The sequence below is a fragment of the Eschrichtius robustus genome, chromosome 2 (assembly GCF_028021215.1).
Source record: "Eschrichtius robustus isolate mEscRob2 chromosome 2, mEscRob2.pri, whole genome shotgun sequence".
In the NCBI taxonomy this organism is placed as follows: Eukaryota; Metazoa; Chordata; class Mammalia; order Artiodactyla; family Eschrichtiidae; genus Eschrichtius; species Eschrichtius robustus.
This window is the reverse complement of record NC_090825.1, coordinates 17,595,343-17,621,521: the sequence shown is the minus strand read 5'-3', so window position 1 is coordinate 17,621,521 and position 26,179 is coordinate 17,595,343. Positions and strand designations below refer to the sequence as shown.

Below are 26,179 nucleotides of genomic sequence, written 5' to 3'. Positions count from 1 at the left end.
TACATGGAAGTCTTTTATATCATTAGTAGAAGTTGCAACTTCCAGTCTCGATACAACAGAGAAGAACAAACCTGACTCCATATTGGATCTATTACTTTAGCTCTAACCTTTGTGCTCTGTTGCCTGTGATTAGTCATGCAGGCTCAGCACCTTGGTCTCTTCAATCAGTCAAAGAATATTGCCTATAGCCTGAAGGATACATAATAGCCCTTTCTCAAGGCTCTGCCTCCCAGGCTTGACCTTTAAAGCCATAAAACGTTTCATTCCTATAGAGATAAAAAGTGGCAGAACAGAAAATAACATTTGTCTTGTTGGAGGTTTACAGAAACATGATGACCAGATCTACATGGGCAGCTGCAAGAACAAAGGATTATCAGATCCACTCCAGGACCTGGCCGGCAACAAGAAGTCTGCAAGGACCAGCCACACTCCCTCCCCTTTTAGTATAAAAGAAGCCTGAATTCTAACTCTGGTGAGACGGTTCTTTGGGACACTAGTCCACCATCTTCTTGGTCTGCTGGCTTTCCAAATAAAGTCGCTATTCCTTACCTCAACACCTTGTCTCTCAGTTTATTGGCCTGTCATGCCATGAGTAGCATGAGCTTGGACTCAGTAACATAAATGTTCTTTTCATTATGCAACCAGAAATGAGAAAAATAAAAAATCCTATTGACTCAGTAGTTGAGTCTTAAGACAAGTTAAATATAAAAACATTTGTCTAGCTTTGTTCTATTACAACATAAAATTATGATTAATTTTAATATTTAATTTGAAACAAAACCCACTATCTACACACTATACATAATTTTTCGTTTTTGGTGGATGAGTTTTTGTAGGCAGAGATGTGAGGTCATCTAAGAGATTTAATATAAATTATACAAAGTTATGCACTTTACATTTTTATCTCACTTTAAGGTTAAAAAATATCAGATAAGTTACTAATTATTTGTTAATATCATCTATATATCATACATATATTAGAAATTTAAGCATTCAATTATTAAACTCCCTTATAAAAAGTATGATGTGTCTCCAGACACACCTGTGCTAAATGCTAGGAATCCAGGATTTAAAAACACATTATCTATCTTCCAGGTAGTGGCAGAGAAAACAAGTAAATATCAGCTACATTATAATTTATATATACGCATATAATTTATGCATATTTATGTATATATATAGCCAGATATATATGCATGTCTATATGTGTGTATAATATATATATCTCTCTCTCCAGATATAGGAAAGAAAGATAAGATTTAGAAAATACTTCCAAGAGGATGAAGAGTTTAATTTGGGGTAAATGTAAAGAAATGTCAGAAACTGTGCCATTTACAGATGTTGAGGCATAAGAGGAAATGGCTCTAGAAGAACATTAATTTATTTCATGTAGTAGGAGCTCTTGGTGAAGATATAGTTAAGGAAGGTTTAGAGATAAAGTAAATTGATGGGAGACAGAGACTTATAGAGTGAATCGAGGAAAATCAAACTATATCAAAGAGAATATTATTTGCTTTAGAAAAGAATGTTAACAACAGAAAAATTATTGTGACTTAGAAACCCCAGTTTCCAGAATTTTGGAAATGATTTGAATAGTCAAAAGATCCAAGGCAAAGTCAGGAATTTGTCAAATTTTCATTAAGAAGTGATAACTGATAAACCAGTTTGTATTTAGAAGGAGGGTAAGGAGCAGACTGATAAATATTGATTAAATGAAAAGAAGTTCTTATGTAGATGGAAAATGAGCTAATATTTTGGCATGCTGAAATTGTTGGCTTGCTCAAGAGACATCCAAATTGAGATATATTTAGGCAATTATATGTGGTTTAGAACTCAGGAAAAACTAAAAGGAATTAAATAGAAATATATGTGTACATTTTATCAGCTTATGGGTACTGTTGAAACAAAAATTATGTGGATGAAATCAGCCTGGGAGGACAAAAAAAAAAAAAAAGTTGAAAAGATAAGGTGACTGATGATTGAGGTCTGAAGAATACTAACATTTATGATGAACATGCGATACTGGTCTGAGATGGGCATATCTATCTTCACTCAATATCTAAAAATGATTTTTTTTTTAAAAAACCTGAAATTCATCCAGGTATACAATGAGGAAAGCTAAAGATATCATGTAAATTATGTCTGTGGTGTACAGTGAGAAGAGCTAAGAGAAATGTGTGAATTATGTCTGAAGACTAAATAAAAAGTTTGAAACATTTACCTTAATGTAGGATAAAAAAGGAAAAATAAACATACAAACAATCTGTTACTAAAGTGAACATTACAAGTGAAAGAATACATTATGCCAGAGAATTGCAGGAAGTAAATACTTATTTTTTAAAAAATCTACTGAAGTATGAAATATAAAGATGACAAAAATTATACCTCATCTTCAATATTAAGTGACATTTACTGCAAAAAAGAACAGAGAGCTATCCATAATAGAGAAACACTAAACTGAGAAATGAATACATTAAAAGCAAATTCAAAATCTAATAGAAACTCTTTTTTAAATAAAGGAATATTTCTGTATAGTATTATTATTTTAATAGAGTTTCTTTTTTACCAGTATTACGTTCACAACAAAACTGAGGGGAAAGCACAGGATTCCTAACCACCCCTACCCTCACTCATGTATAGCTTCTCACATTATCAACATTCCCCACCAGATTTATACATTTGTTACAACTGATGACTCTACCTTGGCACATCATTATCACTCAAAGTCCATAGTTTACATTACCTTTCACTCTTGCTGCTGTACATTCTATGGGTTAGGACAAAGGTATAATGATATGTGTCCATCATTATACTATGGTACAGACTATTTTCACTACTCTAAAATCCTCTGTCCTCCACCTATTCATCCTTCCCTTCTCCCCAGGCCCTGGCAATCACTGATCTTTTTACTGTCTCCATAGTTTTGCCTGTCCAGTGTGTCATAGAGTTGGATCATACAGTAGGTAGCCTTTTTAGAATGGCTTCTTTCACTTAGTAATGTGCATGTAAGATTACTTCATGTATCCTCATGGCTTGATAGCTCATTTCTTTTTAGTGCTGAAAGGGAAAAACAGCTTTTAAAATTAAATAGTTTAGGGATTTCCTCAAATGGAATATTTTAGGAAGACATTCTGGTTAAAATAAGGATGAGGAGGAGACCTGGGTGCCACCTTACTTCTATGTCTAGAATCTCTGAGAAGGCCATTTAAATCAATGGGCTTAAAAAGAGGGGAAAAAAAGGAAGCAAAACTAAGTAATTGTGTATTAATATATTTTTCAAAATTTCTGAATAACACAAGCTTTAAAAATTAGAGTTGGAAGTGTCTGAAAAATAATTTCTTTTATATATTTATTAATTTATTGTCACTAATTCAAACTTTTATTCCACAAATGCACACGTTTTATTGTAGTCTTCCTCACTGCTCAACACTATTTTAGGTTCACAATCCCTGGGCATTTAAACTAATTAGAAATTTTCTTTTCAGACTCATATGTGAATGAACATTTAAGTTCTTGACAGATTGTACACACACACACACACACACACACACATAGTTAGACATTCTGATGAAAATATTTTCAAAATAATAAACATCTGAATGTCAAAATTTACACACATCATATTATAAAGAGAAGAAATAATTATTTCTATACATAAGTATGGCTCCAAAATTTTTCACAAAGAAGTCTATGTACTATGGTTGCTAATCTTATTCAATCTTTTCCTCATCATCAGAATTTAAGTTTCATCATATTTACCAATGTGTGTATCTTTGTTGCTGCTGACACAGTAAATGGAGTTGAGGCAGTGATTTACAGGAATTTATTAAGCTGTTCAAGGCTCTTCTTATATTTATTCATGATGGCTTGGTTTCTGCACTGTCAGGTGGATGTATTATAATCTATCATTTTGGATCAGCAGTGTTTCTGGGCTCATTTTGATTTTATGTGGTCTCTACTTTGAATTGCTATAAATTAATTTTTAATTTATTTCCTTAGAAAGACTTATGTGCATTCCTATACTGGTCAAATGCAAATCACTCAAGTATTTGTAATATTTTGACTTGAAACCATGTGAATAACAAATATAATTTAAAACTTGACAGTCAAAGATTTCGGTTCTAGTATTTATGGTACAACTCTAAGTTATAAAATTATTAACACTAATGAATGTAAAATTTTGTGTGGTGTGTAATATTAAATTCATTTATTTTTGTTTAACATCATTACTTTTTATCAATATCATGATGAGTTAAGTATAGGTATTTTTATTTGTCTGGTATCATCAGATAATTTTTTATTTCATATAGATAAATTAGATGGCAAGCTAAAAGTAATTCTTTATGTGCTAAAGCTTATGCTGTAATTGATATTTATGTTCACAATGTTAAAATTTAAAAGAACAATATTTTTACGCTTAGAGAAATATAGTAAACATACTCCAGTACTTTTTATAACTTTTTATGACTGAAATCATCTAATAAGTACCAGTTTTTGGCTTAAAAAACAAATTAGGTAATTTGATTTTAATTGAGCTTGCATATAAATTTATATAGGTCTTTTCTTAAAAGAAAGGGGTCCAGCCTTTCTTATAAGCTGCCAGGGCTGCCCAGTGATTTTGAGTTTATTTTGTGAATATCGTGTATTATTTGTGGGTGAGTTTAGGTCTGAGAGCCATTCCATGAACCCATTAAAGCTCATGTGTTTTAAGACATTTACAATTTTTTCCTACGAAGATTCTTTTTAGTAAACCACTGAAATCACATTTCTGTTATATTTGATTGCATTATAAAAATATCTAAGGGGTTCCACATCACATGTCATCACGAAAATGCAAATTAAGTCAACAATGAGATAACATTATACATCTATTAGAATAACCAAAAATCCCAAACACTGACAACACCAAATGCTGGTTAGAATATGGAGCAATAGGAACTCTCACTTATTGCTCATGGGAATGTAAAATTGTACAGCTACTTTGGAAGACAATTCTTACAAAATAAACACACTCTTACCATACAATCCAGCAATAACTCCAAAAGTTAAAAACTTATATCCTTACAAAAATCTGCATATGAATGTTTATAACAGCTTTATTCTTAATTATCAAAATTTGAAAGCAATGAAGGTGCTCTTCAATAGGTGAATAGATAAATGAACTGTGATACATCCACCCATTAGAATATTACTCAGCACTGAAAAAGGCACTATCCAACCATTGGAAGACAGAGGAAATTTAAATGAATATTATTAAGAAAGAAGTCATTCTGAAAAGGTTACATACTGTATGATTCCAACTATATAACACCCTGGCAAAGGCAAAACATTGGAGACAGTAAAAAGTTTAGTGGTTCCCAGGGTTTGAGGGGAGAGAGAGACGAATAAGTGGAGCACAGAGGATTTTCAGAGCGGTGAAAACAGTGTTCATAATGTTATAATGATGAATACATGTCATTAATTACACATTTGTCCAAATCCATAGAATGAATGTACAACACCAAGAGTAAACCCTAATGTAAACTATGGACTTTGGGTGATAGAGATGTATTAATGTAGGTTCATCAACTGTAACAAATGTACCACTCTGGTGAATCTAAACCTGCTCTAAAAAATAAAGTCTTAAAATCTTAAGATTTTTTTATATGTGTGTATATATATTTATATACACATACACACACATATGTAAGTGTGTGTTTTGGAAAAATATTAATTTCAAAGGCAGCAAATAAAATCCCATTCACTAGGATGCCATAATCAGTGCATAATATTACTGCAGTGGATTGAAATTAAGAACAATAATTTAATCTACTACATGTGGTGATACATTATAATCAAAATGAAAACATCCCTTTACTAAAATGTAATTGATTTATGTCTTATAACCATGAAGATATTCATTAGGAGTATATGACAGGTACTCAAAAGCAGTTAGCAAACCTCAACTTTAGAAATATTATTGACTCAAAACTCATAAAAGTTAATTCAAATTGAACCTTTATATCACCATCATGTTACAAATTCTTTCAATGGAAACATTAGAATTTTGTAACAATTATAAAATTTTATAGCTAAAACATGATATAAGCAGGAAAATTTTTTAAAAACTATGTCTATGCTGAGAATTAGTTATAGAGTTGTGATAATATGTGATGTTGGAATTTTTGTAGCTAATTTCTGATATTGCATGAGATCCTTGTCCATGGTAATTATATTGCACATAGTTTGTTATACAAGATATTTTGGATCATCAAACCCCCAGGTGTCTGCACCATATGGCATGGCAGAAATGCAACTGTGATTGCCATCTAGTGGCACATCCAAAACAAAACAAAACAGATGCCAAAACATCACTTCTCAAAATTCCAAGAAGCAAATGGTAGGAGGAGTAAACCATATGGACTTCCTCTCTTCAAGAGTGATCTAGCTACAACCAAGGAGTTCTGGGGAAAAGATACATGGATAGAGCTCTCAGGGTGTATATAATGAGTGATGATCTTTATGGCTCAAATCTAAGCCCACTAGAGAGTATGCACTGCAGAGGCTGCACACACCAAGCAGGTTTAAACCAGCAAGCCAGCCTCTCTTCTTGCCTATACCTGTGCTTGCTCTATAAGCCAAAGATAGAGTGTTTCAGATGAGTGGGCAAGGGGTCTGCGTGGGTTAAAGCATACAGGCTCCGTTTCACTGAGCTTGATCTACCTATTGCCATTGCGTGTGTGTGTGTGTGTGTGTGTGTGTGTGTGTATATATATATATATATATATATATATATATAGTTTACCAACACTAAAATCTGGAGTCCTACAAAATGCCTTAAATACCAGCATGGTATGCTATACAATTTTCTCAGAACAAAAGCAAAATTTTATATTAAAGGAGCAGTAACAATAGACTTCTAACTATAGAGTTAACTTTCAGTGCATACCAATAGGGAAACATTTGGCTAGATAGAGGAAGACTCAGATGAAGAGTATCTTAAGGAGTTTAAACATGTGCAGTCTTTTATATAGAATGAGATAGATGCACTGAACTAAAACAAACAAGAAATTAGATTGTGTCTCCAACTGCTATTACACATGGTTTTCTAGACCAAAGAGTGTAAGAATGATTAGCTTATCTCACTGTCAAACTCAGTTTTCCATGTCTGGCATTTGTGCTCTCCATTCTTAAGAACTTGGGTCTGTTGGGTTACAAAAACTGTTCATGGAGGGGAGGCAACACCTCATAAGAGGACTGGCAAGTGATTCATTGATCTGGAATATGTGCAGTACTCCGCTACTTTGGGTTCCTCATGATAGTGGATAAGCAAAGGAAAAAAAAATTACTTGCTAAAACAATCAATCCTCATTACCACGAAAAACTAAGGTTACTACCACATAATGAGGGTAAGAAGGACCACTCTGGAATCCAGAGAATTTACTTAGATGTCTTTTTGTGTCTCCCAGTCAAGTAGTAACTGTCCCTGGGCACTATAAAAATCCAGACACTAGCAGGAATTAAAAAGTTCAGACACTTTGGAGATTGAAGACCTCAATCTCTCCAACAGGTAAGCAAACTAAACCAGTCACAGCGTTGGCAGGAGGTGAGGGGTATTTAGAACGGTTTGGCAGAAGAAAGATGATACATATCTGTTACGTAACCTTGAGACCAGCTGAGTCAGCAGGGACTGTGCTTTTGTTTTTCTATATCCTTAAATTTTACAGGGGATTGTGACTTAGAACCACCTTGAAAGAGACTCTGTGATCTATCCTCTTAGGAAAATTGAGTATATTTTGTACTGACAAAAACTAGTGACACTAAGTTGTACTGTGGAAGCTTGTTATAATGCAGACAAACAATTGGATCTGAGTGGTACAAATAGTACATATTATCAGCCTCTTCAGATTGCCGAGGTCCCTCCAGTAAACCCTCAGCTGCCTACTGTGCCTCAGGTGATTTCACAGCTGATGGACTCTGCTTGCCCACTGGTGCTGAACCCTGCTTCTCAGGTGCAGCCAGATGACCAACCAATGCCCAGAGTCTTTGTTTTCCAAAGGAAACAATAAAGGAGATGGAAACTGACTTCCTGCCTGGTAAGGAGAGGAGCCAAACAATAAGACTTTAAATTGCAGTAAAGTTGTCAGTCCACAAGATGAATCTTGACCATGAGAATTAGGAGAGAGGAAAGAAGTAGGTTAATAAATCCCTTCTCTTTTCTACCACCTGTGAACTGATCTGAGGTATAGATTATGAATCAAATTGTTTGATAACATCTTACTTGGCTGAATAGCCTAGAATACCTTGCTCTTCTGTACAGGGAGAGTCTATCCCAGCATCCAACAGATCTCCTTCTTTCTCTATTTTTCCCCTCTTTTGTCCTCATTCTCAGGGTCTTGGGTTTGTACTCACCAAATAAGAATGAGCACTTATCTTTACTTCAGGAATTGTTTTCTAAAAATCCCAAAATTGAAAGTCGAAGATGTTACAATTTTTTTCCATAGAAATTGTACCATTTTGTATTTTCAACAATAATTGGCTCTTTCTTCACAACAGAAGGGTTTTAAAATTACAGATTTTTTCAACCCGTAAAGTGTGAAAATATATCTCACTCTAATTTTGATTTACAGTCTCAGTTTTATAAGAAATCTGAACATACTTTCATTTATTTAAAAGGCAATTGTGTATATTTCTCTGTGAGCTATTGTGCATATATTGAGCCCATATTCTTCTGGGTTGTAGATCTTTTATTAATTTTAAATTTGGATCAGGGTATAAAAATGTTACCACACTGGTAAAATTTGACCTACATCGCATATGGAAAAATTGTATTATAAAAATTGAATTTCAATAATTTAGGCATATTTTGTTGAAGAGACATGCATTCTGTAGGGTATTATAATTTTTTTATTCTCTATTTTTATGCACTGTTTCTCGGAATGGAACACTATTGGAATCTGTAGACTATTTCACTATTATAAGATTTCTCCCTAGCTCTTGGGGCTTTGTAATTTTTTTTTATTTTTAAATTTTCTTTGATTTTGTATAAATTGATACAGCAATTATGTTATTACTTAAAATAATAATAATTTTTTATTTTAGCATTTGTAACATAATCATATTTTGGGGCATAGAAACTTCAAATTTCATTAGTTCTTCAATAAAGCTCAATAAAGTTATCCTTATGCAAATTTTGCTGTATCAAAGCATAGTCACATTTTAGTACCTTGGCCTTTAAAACTGGAGTCTTAAATTTAGGAGTTTATACTGTTTTAAGTGCTATACATAAGGGCAAACCAGTTTTTAATACGTATTTTCCATATGATTTTTATAATTAATACTTCAGCAAAGATGGCATCTGTAAAAATGTCTAATTTTATAAACCTCTAGTCTGAAAGTCAGTTATTGTTTCTGAAATATATTTTATAGACTCTACTTTAGTTTGTTGCTTTGAAATTCTCTTGTTTTGTTTCTGGAACAGACAACAGGACCCTAGAAGTGATTTTATTCATTCACCCAATGCTTTCCTCCCTTAATCTAGAGGTATAAACATTTTGCTGCTCAGGACAGCAGTCAGAGATGGCTTCCTAGCAATTTAACCCTCTGCTGAAGTATTTTAGTATTTTTACAAACAGGACAGCTCCATCCGTGCACACAGGCTAAACATCTGCCCTGCACCGGAGACTTAGGCAGCTGAGGATGGAAAGACAGGGTGGAGTTAAATTGTGAAGGGCTTTGAATGCCAGGGGGTTTGGGATTCCCAAAACAAACATGACTGTCATTTATTTTTAGACACAAACCTTAGGGAACCCCTCCCTCTATAAATATCTAATAATAAATGAGTAGTTAAATAAACAATAGTATATCTACGTAATGGAATAGTCTGTAATTATTAATATCAAGTTTCTGAAGACCAGTTAATGACACAGAACAAGTGGAAAACAAAGTGTATAGAGTATAATACCAATTTAGTAACTACAAATATGAAGATAAGAATAGAAGAACCAACATCAAACTGTAAACTGTGGTTATTTTTGGATGGTGGTATTATACTTGATTTTTATTTTCATCATTACTTTTCTCTATGTTTTAACTTTTTCTATAATGAGCACATATTACTTTTATAATGAATACATAATAAATTTTATTTTTCAAAAAAAAAAGAAAACTTTATGAGTCTGTAATATTTTTTAAAATCTTTCAGATTGCTTTACTTTTTGTAATAATTTTTAAAATATATGATTCTTAATCTAAAATATTTAGTAGACTACCATGCATTAAATCAAAGTTCTGTAAAACATTCTGGTTTTAGATTGGAAATTTATTGGATTTGTTCTCTACACAGTTTACTTATATGATTCTTACAAATTATTTGAAAAAAGATATAACAAAATATTTTTATATTAAAGTTTTATTTTTATTTTTTTCAAAGTTTGCAATGCAGCCACATTATTCTCAGAAAAGGATATATTTAAATTATTTTTTGATCCCTATTTGAAAATGCATTGCAATGGATTTTATAATTTCAATGGCAAAATAAAGGTTTCTGTATGAAAAGAAATAAAAATTTTAAGTAGACAAAATTGATTTATTTACAATTTTGGAAAGGACTTGTTTATATAAGTTTGAACCATCATGTTTAGAAAAATGTGTTTTATTATTTTATTTACAGTTAATAAAGAAAACACAAAATCATAACCAAAATTTGTGACCCAGAGAATCATTTTGATACCCAAGCCCAGCAGGCAATAAATGCTTATGAGGCTTTTTTAGTACAGAGTGATAAATTATTAGAGTGAAATACTATTAACTTCAAGTTCACACATAGCAATTAAATGCCATGAAGCTCTTTCTGGTGCTTTGCCCATGTTAAAAAAGCAATTGCTATTTCTTTACTCAGTCTGAGGTTAGTTCTGATTTTTAATTAACATGAAAACAAGGACCTTCCTTTAAAACACTCTATTCCCAGGAGTGTGTTCTTCCAATCTCTAATGAAAAAATAAACACCAGGTCTACTAAGCCTCATGCTAGGTTTAATTGGGACTCATTTAATTTTTCTTTTCACAAACTCCTGGACCAAATATGTGATTTCACCTCTACTATGGAGGGTTTCCTGTCTTATTTTTACACACTTACGTTAACTGCTTACTATATTTATTCTATCAATCTTGCCTTATTTTTCCAACTTCATTCAAAATGTAAGAGAGGAAGGAGAAGGGAAAAGTGTTACAAATTAAGAAGATAAATCTACCAGTAGATTAACTAGATAATTTTATTAATGCCTAAGAAAGCGAGTTAAGGTAATACATTTCTCTAATGGGAGAGAGGGGGAAAAAACCCATACGAATAAATAAAACATATGTCATTACAGTTTTAAAATATTTTCTTATGAAAAATTGTAACCATACAGAGAAGGTGAAATAATGCACCTATATATTTATCTCCTTGATTCTAGAATGAACATATAATTTTATCATCTATCTATCTGTCCACTAATACTTCTGTTCATTTGTCAATCTATCTCAGTTTTCTGATGCATTTCAAATGAAGTTGCAGACATAATCCATTTCAACCCTAAAGAGTTCAGCATGCACAAAAGTAACTAGAATTCAATATTTGTTTACATGTTTTTTCATCTGTTTTTAGGTAAACTTTATACACAGAGATATGTACAAATCTTGGGTATACTCTTCATGAGAGGTTTGAGAAATGCATATATTATATAATTGAAACTTCTATCATGATAAATCATTACCATTTCCTTGGAAAGTTCCTTCAATCTCTTTCCCAGGCTCCTTGACCCTATTTCCTCAAAGGCAACCACTAATCCAATTTTTTTCACTGCAGATTAGTTTTGCCTATTCCAGAAAGTCAAAAATAGAACCATTTATCTTTTTACATTCTGTGAATTGTTTACAGGTGCTTTGCATTACCCACTTTACAGAATAGAAAAAAATTGGCCAGAATTATTATATTATAAAATATGTTCATAATTCTATCTTCCTTAAGTGTTTTGGTTTTATAAAAGTTATTATTGTTGATTTAATTTTTTAAAATTTCCCCAAAATATTCAAGCTTAACTAATGCCCTGGGCTAATTTTAGTAAGTAATATTTTTCTAGGAATTTGTCTAAATTGATGATTTCAAATAAGTTTTCAAATCTGTAAGTTTATAGTAGTTTATAATTTTTCTCTTATATGTTAATTGCTGATGTAAATGTCATTGTATTCCCTTTACATTTATGAATTGTTTGTGCTTTCAGTATTTTTTTCTATATGTCTATTATTCTGTACAAAATAGGTTAGAGTAGCTTTTTTTTTTTTTTTTTTTTTTTAAGATTTATTTTATTGATTAATTGATTGATTGATTGATTGCTATGTTGGGTCTTCGTTTCTGTGCTAGGGCTTTCTCTAGTTGCGGCAAGCGGGGGCCACTCTTCATCACGGTGCGCGGGCCTCTCACTATCGTGGCCTCTCTTGTTGCGGAGCACAGGCTCCAGACGCGCAAGCTCAGTAGTTGTGGCTCACGGGCTCAGTCGCTCCGCGGCATGTGGGATCCTCCCAGACCAGGGCTCGAACCCGTGTCCCCTGCATTAGCAGGCAGACTCTCAACCACTGCGCCACCAGGGAAGCCCTAGAGTAGCTTTAACTTCACAATTTTAAAAGTTCTTTTCTTTATTTACTAATTGCTATTTTTAACTTTAAATCTTCCCTTTCAAGTGATTTAGGTTTATTTTTTTTCTAATTTATAAATTTGATGTTGAACTTATTATTGTTACCCTGTCTGATGCAGAATGTAAGGCTATCAATATCCATGAATGTGTTTTGACTTAATTCTAGACATTTTGTTATCTAGAATTACATTATTATTTTCTGTGGATGTTCAGGTCTTCATTATGATCTAATTGTCTCATGAATTATTAAAATTACTTTTATTAATTTTAAAAGTTGATGTATTCTTAAATTTTTAAAGTTTTCATGTTTGTTTTGTTTTACTTATTGATTTCTCAACTGTTTTGTAGTCAAATAATATGGTCTGATGATAACAGTTACTAGAGAGTTGTTATCAATCCAGAGATTACCATCTTGAGCAATCTGAGTTAGAGATATTGGATACAGGACATGCATTTAGGACCATGAGTGCATCTTCCAAACAGTTTCAAGTGGTTTCCCCCTGAGTAAGATCTGTCCCTTCTTACTTCAATGTTAACTCACTCACTGCTTTAGGGACTTCCCACATAATCCAAGGCTCTGGCCAACTGAAAATACAGTCACTGTTTCCAAATATTAGATTTAAAAATTTTGCTTTATAATTATTATAATAATGATATCATATATCATAATTATATATGCTATATCATCATATATGCCAATTTCTTATAAATTGACTCTGGTCTATTTTAGATAAACATATAGACCCTGGTCAATTTATAATCTCAATTATTTTTAAGTTCTGATCTGTAAAAAATAGAATATTGTGTTTCTCAGTTTTAGTTTTTATGTTACTCTATTTTCAGCAGTGTCTGTTTTCCTATGTATTGCCTCTTACATGGGGTCATTTTCTATAATCATTTCCACTTCTCGTCTATATATTTCTTGAACTTTGTTAGCTTATTTTTCACCCTCTTCTGTTGTCAATCAGGAGTCTTTTATATCTGTTTTGAGACCATTCTTACTTTTTTTACAAAAAATTCTTTCAATCAATATTGATATTTTTGACAATTTTCACCTGCTTGGGAGCAACATTTGTAGAGATTAGAAGGTGGGACTAGTTTTCCTTACCTGCAAATTTTCCATGTTCTTTTATATTTTTGTATTCATCCACTACTGCTTGTGTAACTGTTATTTCTGTGGTGAGGTATTGTTTTGTTTTATTTTTGGTAGTGCAGGATTTTAACTTTGATTCCTAGCAGGAGATGCCTTTGGATACATTCTTAAGATGGAGTGGGAGATCTCCAGTAGCTTAAAGTCATCTATTTGGACGTGCTTATCTAAATATACATTGCCCATTTATTCAGTGATCCAACGTAGTGGTTTTGCCAATTGGTAAGCATCACTATTCTGAGTATAAACTCAATTACAAAGAAAGTAAGCACAAGATGCAGTCTTTTTTTTTTCTAGGCTTTCTTTGGGACGTATTCATGTCAAAACCGTCTATGTAATCAGTCCACTATAAACCCCACCTCTCACCAATATATCAGGTGACTTATTGAGTCCACAGGTATTAACGTCACTTCACAAATAATGTCCTATAATTCTATGGCCAGGTCAGATCCTTTTGTTTTAGTGCAAAGCTACCATGGACTGAAATTCCCTTGAGAGAAAGCTAAAAGGAAGATATACATCTAATATTTGTATGGTTCTCTTCAAGAAAATCTAGCCTTGCTTTTTGCAATACCCTATACCCAGTTTCCCTTATTGTTAATATCTTACATTACTATGGTACGTTTGTAACAACTAATGAACCAATATTGATGCATCATTATTATTAGAGTCCTTAATTTATTTGTATATCACTAGTTTTTATTTATATCCTTTTTTATTTCTGTTCCAGGATGCCAATGAGTATACCTCATTACATCGCCTTGTCATGTTTCCTTAGGCTCCTCTAGCCTCTGAACTTTATCAGCAGAAATATCTTTTGAGTAGTAATATTGGCTATATATAACAAGTAAATGTCACTCAAGAAGTAAAATCCCCAAAAGGCTTACAGTTTCTTCATCTAAATTATACTAAAGAATTTCCAGCACTGCCACTTAATTTATTATGTATAGCTATTGAGGCCAGGTCTTAGTCAATTAGCCTAAGAAATACTTAAAACCATTCAAAGCTGCTAGACCTACCACACTGTATCTAGTTGCTTGTACATATTTAAATAAGTTTTTTCATGTATATTCATGTTCTTTACTTTTTAGTGGACCACCCTCAGGATCTGTTAATATGGTATCTAGTACCACACATTTTCCAGATCCCCACTCCCAGTATTTTTATCTAAATACTATAATTCTCTTGGTGGGAAAACTTTGTGCTTTCAGGTTTGTTTGTTAATTCACTTAATGAAGTAGCCAGTATACCCACAAAGCTCTTGCATTTCTACCGTCCTTTAAGTGAAAGTAAAAAAGCTTCCTGCAAAAACCTGCTTTCACTGCACTGCATGTTACAACATTCCAGGTGTCTCCAAGTAATAATAAAAATATTTCCTTTGCCAGTGTTTTTTGTGGGATACTGAAGTCCCATACCTAAATATGAATTGAATTTTCAGTGCTGTCACTTTCAATTAACCCAGTTAAACAAGGACAGATTTCTCCCAGTGACAGCAAACAACTGGCCAAGATTGGTCATGTACCTAGGCCTTAGTTGCCAGCCTGTAGTTTTTTGGCGATCTATTATTGTGTTACCTACTTTTCTAGAACTTAGTGGCTTAATAAAAACCATAGTTACATTATTCCTTATAATTCTGTTGTTTGACTGGGGCCCAACTGGGTGTCCTTATGCCCTTCTGTTTGGAGTCTCTTATGTAACTAAGGTCAGATGGTTGCTCCAAGATGGCTTCGTGTATGTATCTTGTGTTGCTGGGGAAGGCTGGTTTTGGGGCTCCGTAAGACACTGAATTCCTGAGTCCCAGTCTCAGTGCAGCTTTGCTGTGTCCAGAAGGCCTCTTTTTGGGGCCTTTCCATGTGTTCTCCCAGTAGTGTTTCTTAATTTTTATATAATAACTCAGGGTTTCCAGGAGTGAAAAGTGGAAACTATTATGGCTTCATAAGGCAAACTGTGCAACTGGCACAAGGTTGCCTCTGCCACATTTGGTTAAAGTGAATCACAGGGCCTGACTAATTTAATAGGTGAGGGGACTACACTAAGATGTGAGTATTGAGAGGTGTGATGATTCATCAGGACCATGTCTGAGAACTAATTAAGACAAGTGGAGAGAAAGACAGTTTCCCTCCTTAGAGATTTCACCAGACTTACAAGATGGAGGACTTGCTAAAAACGTAGTTTCAATTTTGAGAAAGCAAGATGTGGCAACTATCTACCACATGATGGAATCCTACTCCTAAGAAGTGCAGTTGCCTCTTCTGCATGGTGTGTTGACAAAATGATCCTCTGCGTGCAAGAACAGTATTTTAAAAAAAAATAGCTGCTCTCTACTTTTGTTATCCAGGTGATCTTTTCTAACTCCAAGAGTTAACCCGTTTCTTGCTAGTGTCTGTGGCATAATGGAAATTTCCAATTATTAGGGAAAGTATTTTACCAATTCTAGAGCTATTTATGCCAAAATGATACTCGAATCTCCAGATTCTTGTCCTGTCACATATTCGTTTTTCTGCTCTGACAGTACAGATATATTTGATAAGGATAGGGTTTCAATATGAATTTGACAAAAATGATAAGAAATACAGGAATTCTTCCTGAACTATCACCTGTTCTTCTTCTGTAAGATGCTTGAAGCAACATGAAATATTTAATTATTATCTAGAAGGTATATATCTCATATCCTTCTGCAGGTGTCAGTGCTAAGCTCTGCAAAAATTTCAGCCAGGACCTTGACATATTCCTTTTTTTTAAATTAATTTTTATTGGAGTAAAGTTGATTTACAATGTTGTGTTAGTTTCTACTGTACAGCAAAGTGAATCAGTTATACATATACATATATCCACTCTTTTTTAAGATTCTTTTTCCATACAGGTCATTACAGAGTATTGAGTAGAGTTCCCTGTGCTATACAGTAGGTTCTTATTAGTTATCTATTTTAAATATAGTAGAGTGTATATGTCAATCCCAATCTCCCAATTTATCCCTCCCCCCTTTTCCCCCTTGGTAACCATAAGTTTGTTTTCTATACCTGTGACTCTATTTCAGTTTTGTAAATAAGTTCATTTGTACCATTTTTTTTTTAAATTCCACATGTAAGCAATATCATATGATATTTGTCTTTCTCTGTCTGACTTACTTCACTCAGTGTGACAGTCTCTAGGTCCATCCATGTTGCTGCAAATGGCATTATTTTGTTCTTTTTTATGGTTGAGTAATATTCCATTGTATATATGTCCCACCTCTTCTTTATCCATTCCTCTGTCGATGGACATTAGGTTGTTTCCATGTCCTGGCTATTGTAAATAGTGCTGCAATGAACATTGGGGTGCATGTATCTTTTCGAATTATGGTTTTCTCCAGATATATGCCCAGGGGTGGGACTGATGGATCATATGGTAGCTCTATTTTTAGTTTTCTAAGGAACCTCCATAACTGTTCTCCGTAGTGGCTATACCGATTTACATTCCCACCAGCAGTGTAGGAGGGTTTCCTTTTCTCCACACCCTCTCTAGCATTTATTGTTTGCAGACTTTTTGATGATGGCCATTCTGACTGGTGTAAGGTGATACCTCACTGTAGTTTTGATTTGCATTTTTCTAATAATTAGTGATGTTGAGCATCTTTTCATGTGCCTCTTGGCCATCTGTATGTCTTCTCTGGAGAAACATCTATTTAGATCTTCCACCCATTTTTTGATTGTGTTGTTTGTTTTTCTGATATTGAGCTGCATGAGCTGTTTGTATGTTTTGAAGATTAATTCCTTGTCAGTTGCTTCATTTGCAAATATTTTCTCCCATTCTGTGGGTTGTCTTTTTGTTTGTTTATGGTTCCCTTTGTTGTGCAAAGGCTTTTAAGTTTTATTATGTCTTGTTTGTTTTTTTTTGTTTGTTTTTATTTTTATCACTCTGGGAGGTAGACCAAAAAAGATCTTGCTACAGTTTATGCCAGAGAGTTTCTGCCTATGTTTTCCTCTAAGAGTTGACATATTCCTAATTTCTAATACTCTCTAATTTTCAGTTGGTCACGAACCCAAAGTGAATAGAATATCAAAGTACGTAATATCTTGTAGAAGAAAAAAAAAAGGAAGTAAGCAAGAATACTAATTTACCATATAGATCCAGGAATAGCCTTATATTTTATATCATTGCTTAAGAAGCATAAATTAGAAGGGACAAAAGAAAGCCCTTGACTTTTCAACACAGAGAACTGTACCTTGATAAACATGATCCAATCAGGGTCAGGAATCTCCTCACTTAGGTGGACTTTGCCCCTTTTCTGGGTTGAAGGTGTAATGAAACAGGGAAATAGAAAGTGGATACGGAGACACAGAGATAGACATATTTGTTAGGTTAACGCTTTTTAACACCACAATCAGCTATGCAAAGGCAATTTAGTTTCTTTTTTTAATCCCAAATTCATCTGTTTTTCCTTCTAAGTCTCTACCAACATAGTAACGAGAAATGCAATCAATATAGATTCCACTCAGGTGAACAATCCAAAGCAACAAAAGGGAATACAGTGAAACAGTCACTGTATTTAAGTAAAATCTATTTTTCATAACTTTGGGAATTAACATGTATAATTACTTGTAGCAAAATTAATGAAAAACTGAAAGGATCATCCATAAATATATAAATTATACTGCTGGATTTCTATGTTTCCTCCATACTCATATTTAATCTGTTATAAAATATACTTTACAGTTTCCATCCTCAACCTGTCTCATGTTTAAACGTCCATTTGAATATGTCTCATACAAATATTCCAACTAAGACATTCATCTATAGAATGAATGACAGTGAACCTGAGAAGGAGTATTATAAAGCTAAAATTAAACCTAGTTACAGATTCAAAATGTCAGCATAATAAACAAAATGAAGGTGTTCTGAGCCAAACCTACTTTATTTCAATATGGGAAATTTGTTTTACAAATGCACAATATTTAACATGCCCAATAAATATAATTGCAAGATGAACATTTGAAAGGTGAAGCCTAACAATTGTTGACTAATGCAATTGTCAATGGGAAAAATGGTGATATATTGAGTAAGATATGTACACAATTAATGACAATAATTAAACTGGTAGGAAGTCATTAGCAGCAAAGAGGAGACAGTGGCGAGAAAGACAAGAAGAAATCGATTCACACCCAGCCATCAGGGAACTCTCCCTTGACCACACCCAGAATGGGCGAAACTATGGTTGTGTGGTGGGCAGTTTATCCTGATAAAGAGTGAGCACAGTAACATGAGGGAACTTCCCCGGGCTGCGCATGCCCAGACCAGACAGGCGTATAACCTATAGTAAACCCAAACTCATTATATCATAATTATAAAATGTACATGTGGTTTTGCCCCCGAGTGGGCGTTTCTTAGCGATTCAAGGGTGAGAGCATGCGCAGCAGTAAACTTGTTACATAGCTCGCGACTGTCAATCAAATAATGATCCCTTGTCACTCAACCCCTCCTCCCCGCAAAATGCTCCTTAAAGGTGCCCTTAAGCCTGTACGGGAAGGCTGCTTTCAATTCGCAGAAACAGCCCGCGCTCTCTCTCTCTGAGTGTACCTTTGCTTTGATAAACTTTGCTTTGGGCTTGCTTCACTTCGCTGACACAGCCCGCTCTCTTTCTCTCTCTCCCGCTCTGAGAGTGTACCTATGCTTCAATAAACTTTGCTTTGTGCTTAAGCTTAACATGGTAGTTTGCAATTCTTTGCTTACTATCTTGGAACCGATTGCTGGTGAGGGTCTTCCGTTGACCTCCTCCTCCTCGGTTGAAGCTGTTTTGTTACAACGCCATGTCCACCCAGACAAAACCAAACAAAATCATAATACCTGTCTATCTGTACTCAAAGAATCAAGAAAATTGAAGCAATCAGAAATTTAATTAGGCTAAAGATTTTTTTAAAAAGGCATTTTAAAAAGAGATGAGGATTTAAAGTATTTTAACCAGTTCTGAGTAGGGTATCAGACAAGCAATGCAGTGCATTTCTCAGTCATTTCCTGATCCTTTTGAAAGCAGATCTTTTGCCCCTTTCCTGTTTGCCCACTTCTGTTCCCCTCTAACCTTAAAATAACCCAATTATAGGAATGAGATCACTGGGCAATTTAACCTAACTCCTGATTTATGCTCTCCTGAATGCACACCATGCCTTGTCTAACCTGTTGATTCTTTTCCTAGATAAAAAGTAAGAAGGAAGAATTAAGTAAAGAATAATTAGCTCTCTACCCCCAACAGCCCCCTAAGCAATCCTGCAGGCAGATCATGAGGGCAAGATAACAATCTGAAGAGAGAGTCAACCAGTCTGCATGCAATGGAGATTGCTGCAGAACCCAACCTCCTGCCTGGATAATTCTCTGAGGTTCTTCCCCCCATTTTTTCCTTTAAGAATTGTCATGGTTGAGCAGAATCTTTGGAGTTGGTCCCTAGACACAAGTCCAACCTCTCCCCAGATTGCTGGATTGCCTAACTAAAGCAGCTTTCCTTTCTATTGAGACTTGCCTCTTGAATTATTGGCTTATGAGTGGTAAGGAGCCAAACCTGAGTTCGGTAACACTTTGAGGCCAGTTTTAATAGTGTGTACTTGAATTCCTTGGTTCCAGTTGTGTTCCTAAATCCCTAGAGAGGCAGTTTTGTGGTTTTCTGGAAGCCATTTCTAGATTTACAACCTAGAGCTGGTGTATCCTACCTGTTGTGGACTGAATTGCATCCTCCCAAAATTTGTATGACAAAGTCCTAACCCCAGGGACCACAGAATGGGACTATGTTTGAAGATAAGGTATTTAAGAGGTAATTAATTTAAAATGAGGCCATTAGGCTGGGCCCCAATGCAATCTAACTATTGTCCTTATAAGAAGAGATTAGTACATACAGAAATGCACCAGCGCCACACATGCACTGAGTGACGACCATGTGAAGAGGCAGCAAGGGGGCAGACATTTGTAAGCCAGGGAAAGAGGCCTCAGAGGAAACCAACCCTGCCAGAAACTTGATCTTGACTCCAAGACTCCAGAGCTGTGAGAAAATAAATCTGTGTTTTAAGCCATCTGATTTGTGGTATTTTTGTTGTGGCAGCCCTAGCAAACTAACACACTGCCATTTCTAAGATTATTTACCTAAATATTTGTACTTAATTCTTTCTGGTAAAATAGATAGCTAGTTTATCTTCCCTGGATTGAACAGTGATAGACATAATGTTTAACAATAAAGTTAAGTAACAGATCCTCAAAACTGGAAATCTGGGATTGCTTATCTGAACTGTTTGGGTTTGAATGCAAAGATGATTCTAGTCTTCTTGGAAATGGAAATCAATAGTGCATGACACACAATGGCAAAACAGTTACATAATCACAAAAGTAGCCTACTAGAAACAAGACTTCAGCAGAGGGAGCAGGTATGTTTGACTAGTATAATTTGAATGAGGAGTTCAAGTGATGCGGGAACCATGGTGGTGTCTTAAAGTACAGAGAGTTGCAAAATAGAAAAGATGACAACCTCGGGGCTTAAAACATCATTTAAAGGAATGAATAAAAGTTAAAGAGGTAAATAACAAAAGAGAATATTTGAATGCCCTATAAGATGAAAAGTTGCCCAGCATCATTTTTCATTTGGAAAATATATTTTAGGAGCATTTTAAAATAAAATAAACACTTTAATTCTAGTAAAAGTAAAGAAAATGATACCAGACTAGCCCTACCACCATAAATAATTTTTTAAAAATGAATAATATACATTAAATAACTGTTTCTGGCTACTGAATGGCAGGCATCACAAGGCTACAATCCCAGAGAGAAGCAAAATTAAAAAGATGAGCCCCGGGCTTCCCTGGTGGCGCAGGGGTTGAGAATCTGCCTGCTAATGCAGGGGACACGGGTTCGAGCCCTGGTCTGGGAAGATCCCACATGCCGCGGAGCAACTAAGCCCGTGAGCCGCAATTACTGAGCCTGCGCGTCTGGAGCCTGTGCCCCGCAACAAGAGGCCTCGATAGTGAGAGGCCCGCGCACCGCGATGAAGAGTGGCCCCCGCTTGCCACAACTAGAGAAAGCCCTCGCACAGAAACGAAGACCAAACACAGCCATAAATAAACAAACAAATAAATAAATAAATAAAATTAAAAAAAAAAAAAGATGAGCCCCCTGAGAGCCATGGCTCTTGGCCCGTGGCAATTTTACCACTGAGGAGCTGGTTGCTGAAGTCTGTCCAGAGCTGGGAATCCTTACTGATCTAAGCACTTTCTATTCCTTCTTATTCTAAATGGTGCTTTTGTATTAATGTCTTTTTACTGTTTCCAGAGAATCCTTTGTTGTCCTTTCTTAGCACTCCTCACAATCATTAATCCCTAGGTGAAATCAGTCTTCCCTTCTAGTCTAAGTTGGGCATCTTTTAATCATTTTCACTGAGAAAAATTAGTGCACTAACTCTGGCTCAAGAAAAAGTTGCTTAAACAGAAATGGTAAAGCAGTTAAAAAATTTCAACCAATCTTGGCCCCAAAACACAAAAAAGAACCCCAAATGAGTAATTATCCCATAAGTAAATGAACATTAACTGTTTCTCAATTTTTATGAAAGACATATATCATATACTTGGAAAAGATAAAACTATTTGTATACTTCTCAAGGTTTTAATTTGAAAAATATATGCAGAAAATATTTAATGGCAAAAATCAATTGCTATGAAAGGTGATTATTTGTTGCCTGATTCATATGAAGTAGCAAATGCTTTTTGTTTTGTTTTGTTTTTTAACTTTATTGGAATATAATTGCTTTACAATGGTGTGTTAGTTTCTGCTTTATAACAAAGTGAATCAGCTACACATATACATATATCTCCATATCTCCTCCCTCTTGCGTCTCCCTCCCACCCTCCCTATCCCACCCCTCTAGGTGGTCACAAAGCACCGAGCTGATCTCCCTGTGCTATGTGGCTGCTTCCCACTGGCTATCTATTTTACATTCGGTAGTGTATATATGTCCATGCCACTCTTTCACTTTGTCCCAGCTTACCCTTCCCCCTCCCCATGTCCTCAAGTCCATGCTCTATGTCTGCGTCTTTATTCCTGTCCTGCCCCTAGGTTCTTTGGAACCATTTATTTTTTTTTTTTTAGATTCCATATATATGTTTTAGCATACATATTTGTTTTTCTCTTTCTGACTTACTTCACTCTGTATGACAGACTCTAGGTCCATCCACCTCACTACAAATAACTCAATTTTGTTTCTTTTTATGGTTCAGTAATATTCCATTGTATATATGTGCCACATCTTCTTTATCCATTCATCTGTTAATGGACACTTAGGTTGCCTCCATGTCCTGGCTATTGTAAATAGAGCTGCAATGAACACTGTGGTACATGACTCTTTTTGAATTATGGTTTTCTCAGGGTACATGTCCAGTAGTCCCGCTGGGTCGTATGGTAGTTCCATTTTTAGTTTTTAAAGGAACCTCCATACTGCTCTCCATAGTGGCTGTATCAATTTACATTCCTACCAACAGTGCAGGAGGGTTCCCTTTTCTCCATACCCTCTCCAGCATTTATTGTTGGAGCAAATGTTTTGAGTTGATTTATTCATGCTATAAATACTTATGTGAAAGCATATCACATCAGCTTTCATCATGATTTTACATTCCAAAAATGATCAAACACCCTTCCACTTCTGAGAGATGTTAATGTTCTAGAAAGCCTGATTAATTTCACCCTGTATATGTAGCTACAACTTAAACATCTTGAACTTGCGTAAAGAGTACTAATAGATAAAACCCACAAATGTAAGGCATCTTTAACTATTTCCCATACAGTTGAAATAATCTGCCATAAATTCATGATTTTAAAGAAATAATAAAATGAGTAAGTTGTGCTAGAAAGAATCCCAAGTTTAGTTTGCTGAGCAAACATGCAATGAATTAACTAAGACTCGGTTAATTCTTAAAAGCTAATCTTAAAAAATAAAGTCGGGGGCTTCCCTGGTGGTGCAGTGGTTGAGAGTCTGCCTGGCAATGCAGGGGACGCGGGTTTGAGCCCTGGTCCAGGAAGATCCCACATGCCCTGGAGCAGCTGTGCCAGTGCGCCACAGCTGCTGAGGCTGCGCTCTGGAGCCCGCGAGCCACAACTACTGAGCCCACACGCTACAACTACTGAAGCCCAAGTGCCTAGAGCCCATGCTCTGCAACAAGAAGCCACCGCAATGAGAAGCCTGTGCACCGCAATGAGGAGTGGCCCCCACTCGCTGCAACTACAGAAAGCCCTCACACAGCAACGAAGACCCAACGCAGCCAAAAATAAGTAAATAAAATAAATAAATTTATTTTTTAAAAAAAACTTGGTTTGATTACCTCTCTGTGGCAATACTGGTGGTTTCACCTGTCTTCACTACTTTGCAGCAGAATCCAAGCTAGAAAATTAAAAAGTACAGCACTGAAAATATCCAGATTCTCCCTCAAGTTCTGTGTGTATTTCACATAATTAATGCATTAAGAATACGTATATGCTAAGTGAATATCAATTGCTCAGTGGTAAAGGAGCTTATTTTGTGTCCTTGTATTTAATTCAGTTTAATGAAATTAAATATAACAAACTTTTTTTTTTTGTTAAATTCTCTACTAGGTGCCAGGCTATTAGGTGCAGAGAGAAGGAAAGGAAAATAACACATTACCTTGTCCTTGAGAACTCACTCTCCAGAGAGATTGTTAGACTACTCCTTCCCAAAAAAAAAGCCAATGTGTACTTTGCCATCTACATTTGATTTTATTTCTCAGATATTATGGACTGACTTGTGTCCATCTCCCAAATTCATATGTTGAAGCTCTAATACCTAGTACATTGATAAGGTCTTTAAAGAAATGATTAAGTTAAAATAAAGCCGCTAGGGTGGACCCTAATCCATTATGACTGCTGTCTTTGTAAGAAGAGGAATTTTGGACACAAAAGAGATACCAGGGATATACACACACACAGAGAAAGGCAGACATCTTCACGTCAAGGAGAATGGCCCTAGGAGAAACCAACACTGCCATTTCTTGAAATTCTAGCCTCCAGAACTGTGAGAAAATAAATTTCTGTTGTATATGGCACCCAGTCTGTGATATTTTGTTATGGTAGCCCTAGCAAACTAATTTACCAGATTACAACTGATATTTAAAAATGTATACATTTAATATATATTTCAGAATCTACTTTTCACTAGGTTCTCCACAATATAAAAGCAATAAACAAGAAAGTCACCATCTCTGACTTTAACATACACTCAGAGTGGGAATAACTAATACTGCATATGTAATGATAGGTTTGATGAGTGTGAAAAACTTTTGTACAGTTCATTATGAGAACAGACAACAGGAGACCTAAGTAAAGTTTATCATGAGAGTTTTTCCTTATGGAGTTATTTCAAATCTATCCAAAGGTGTGTTTGGGCTAGCTAAGGAAGATGGCAGAGAAGGAGGAACAGAGGAGAAACCACTGAGTCTTTATTAAACTGAAACCACTGAATCTTTATTAAACTGAAACCTTTATTAAAGTGAAACAGTTGATGCAGACAAACAGGAATCAACTGGTGGGAGACAAAACTGATAGAAAGGTGGGAGTCGAAATAAGAAGAGTTGTGTAGGTCATGTTACCTACATGATAGTCAAATGTCAGAAAAATGTTTTTCAATAGAGCAGAATCGATTGATTTTTTTCTATTTGGTTATATTTTGTTTGTTTTCACAGTTTTGTTGAGGTATGGTTTATATATCAAAAAAATCTCCCTGTAAGGTATTCAGTTTGATGAGTTTTGGCAATTTTATAGAGTCATAAAACCACCACCATAATTGAGATATTGAATGTACCAGATACTCCAAAGAATTCCATCCAGGCCCTTTGTGGTTAATTTTCTCTTCTATTCCTGCACAACCATCTATATCATTTGCTTTGTTTTATCACTATAGGGGTTTTTTTCCCCCTAGAATGTCATATAAATGGAATCATGTAACTTATACATAGTCTATTGTATTTAAATGTTTTCCACATAGTCTGTTTCAAGTATGGATCCAAATTTTGTTTGTTTTCTGATTAACCCACTATGGGATATGTATAGTATACATACAATTAGTATGTCAGTTTACCAAATGATGAGTAGTTGATTGTTTCCAAGTTTTGGCTACCATGAATAATGCTGCTATGAATATTAATGTGTAGTTCTTGATTTGGGCATATGTTTTATTTTCTCTTGGATAGCTATGATTTCTTTTCCCTTGGATAACTATCTAGGTGCATATTTATATTATAATTAGGTAAAATAATTGACACAAGTTTAAAACTGATTTGATGTAAGAGATTATGACAAGGAAGAAGTCAAATGTAGCTCATAATTTTCTGTCTTGAAAGAATGATTTAAGATAATATTGGCATTTT

At 34.7% G+C, this 26,179-nt stretch overlaps 1 long non-coding RNA gene across 12 annotated transcripts in view; it reads right to left on the bottom strand.

The window, feature by feature from the left end:
* LOC137759205 (uncharacterized) overlaps positions 1-26,179 on the bottom strand; it is a 520,553-nt gene that overhangs the window by 308,023 nt on the left and 186,351 nt on the right. For 10 of the 12 annotated variants that reach the window (XR_011073052.1, XR_011073057.1, XR_011073048.1 and 7 more), the window contains exon 3: positions 24,122-24,180. The exons of 1 other annotated variant lie outside the window; for it this stretch is intronic. This is a non-coding gene — a long non-coding RNA (uncharacterized lncRNA). Of the gene's footprint in view, positions 1-18,006; positions 18,070-24,121; positions 24,181-26,179 lie in introns of all 12 variants that reach the window. One more of the 12 variants, XR_011073049.1, reaches the window with a different exon arrangement.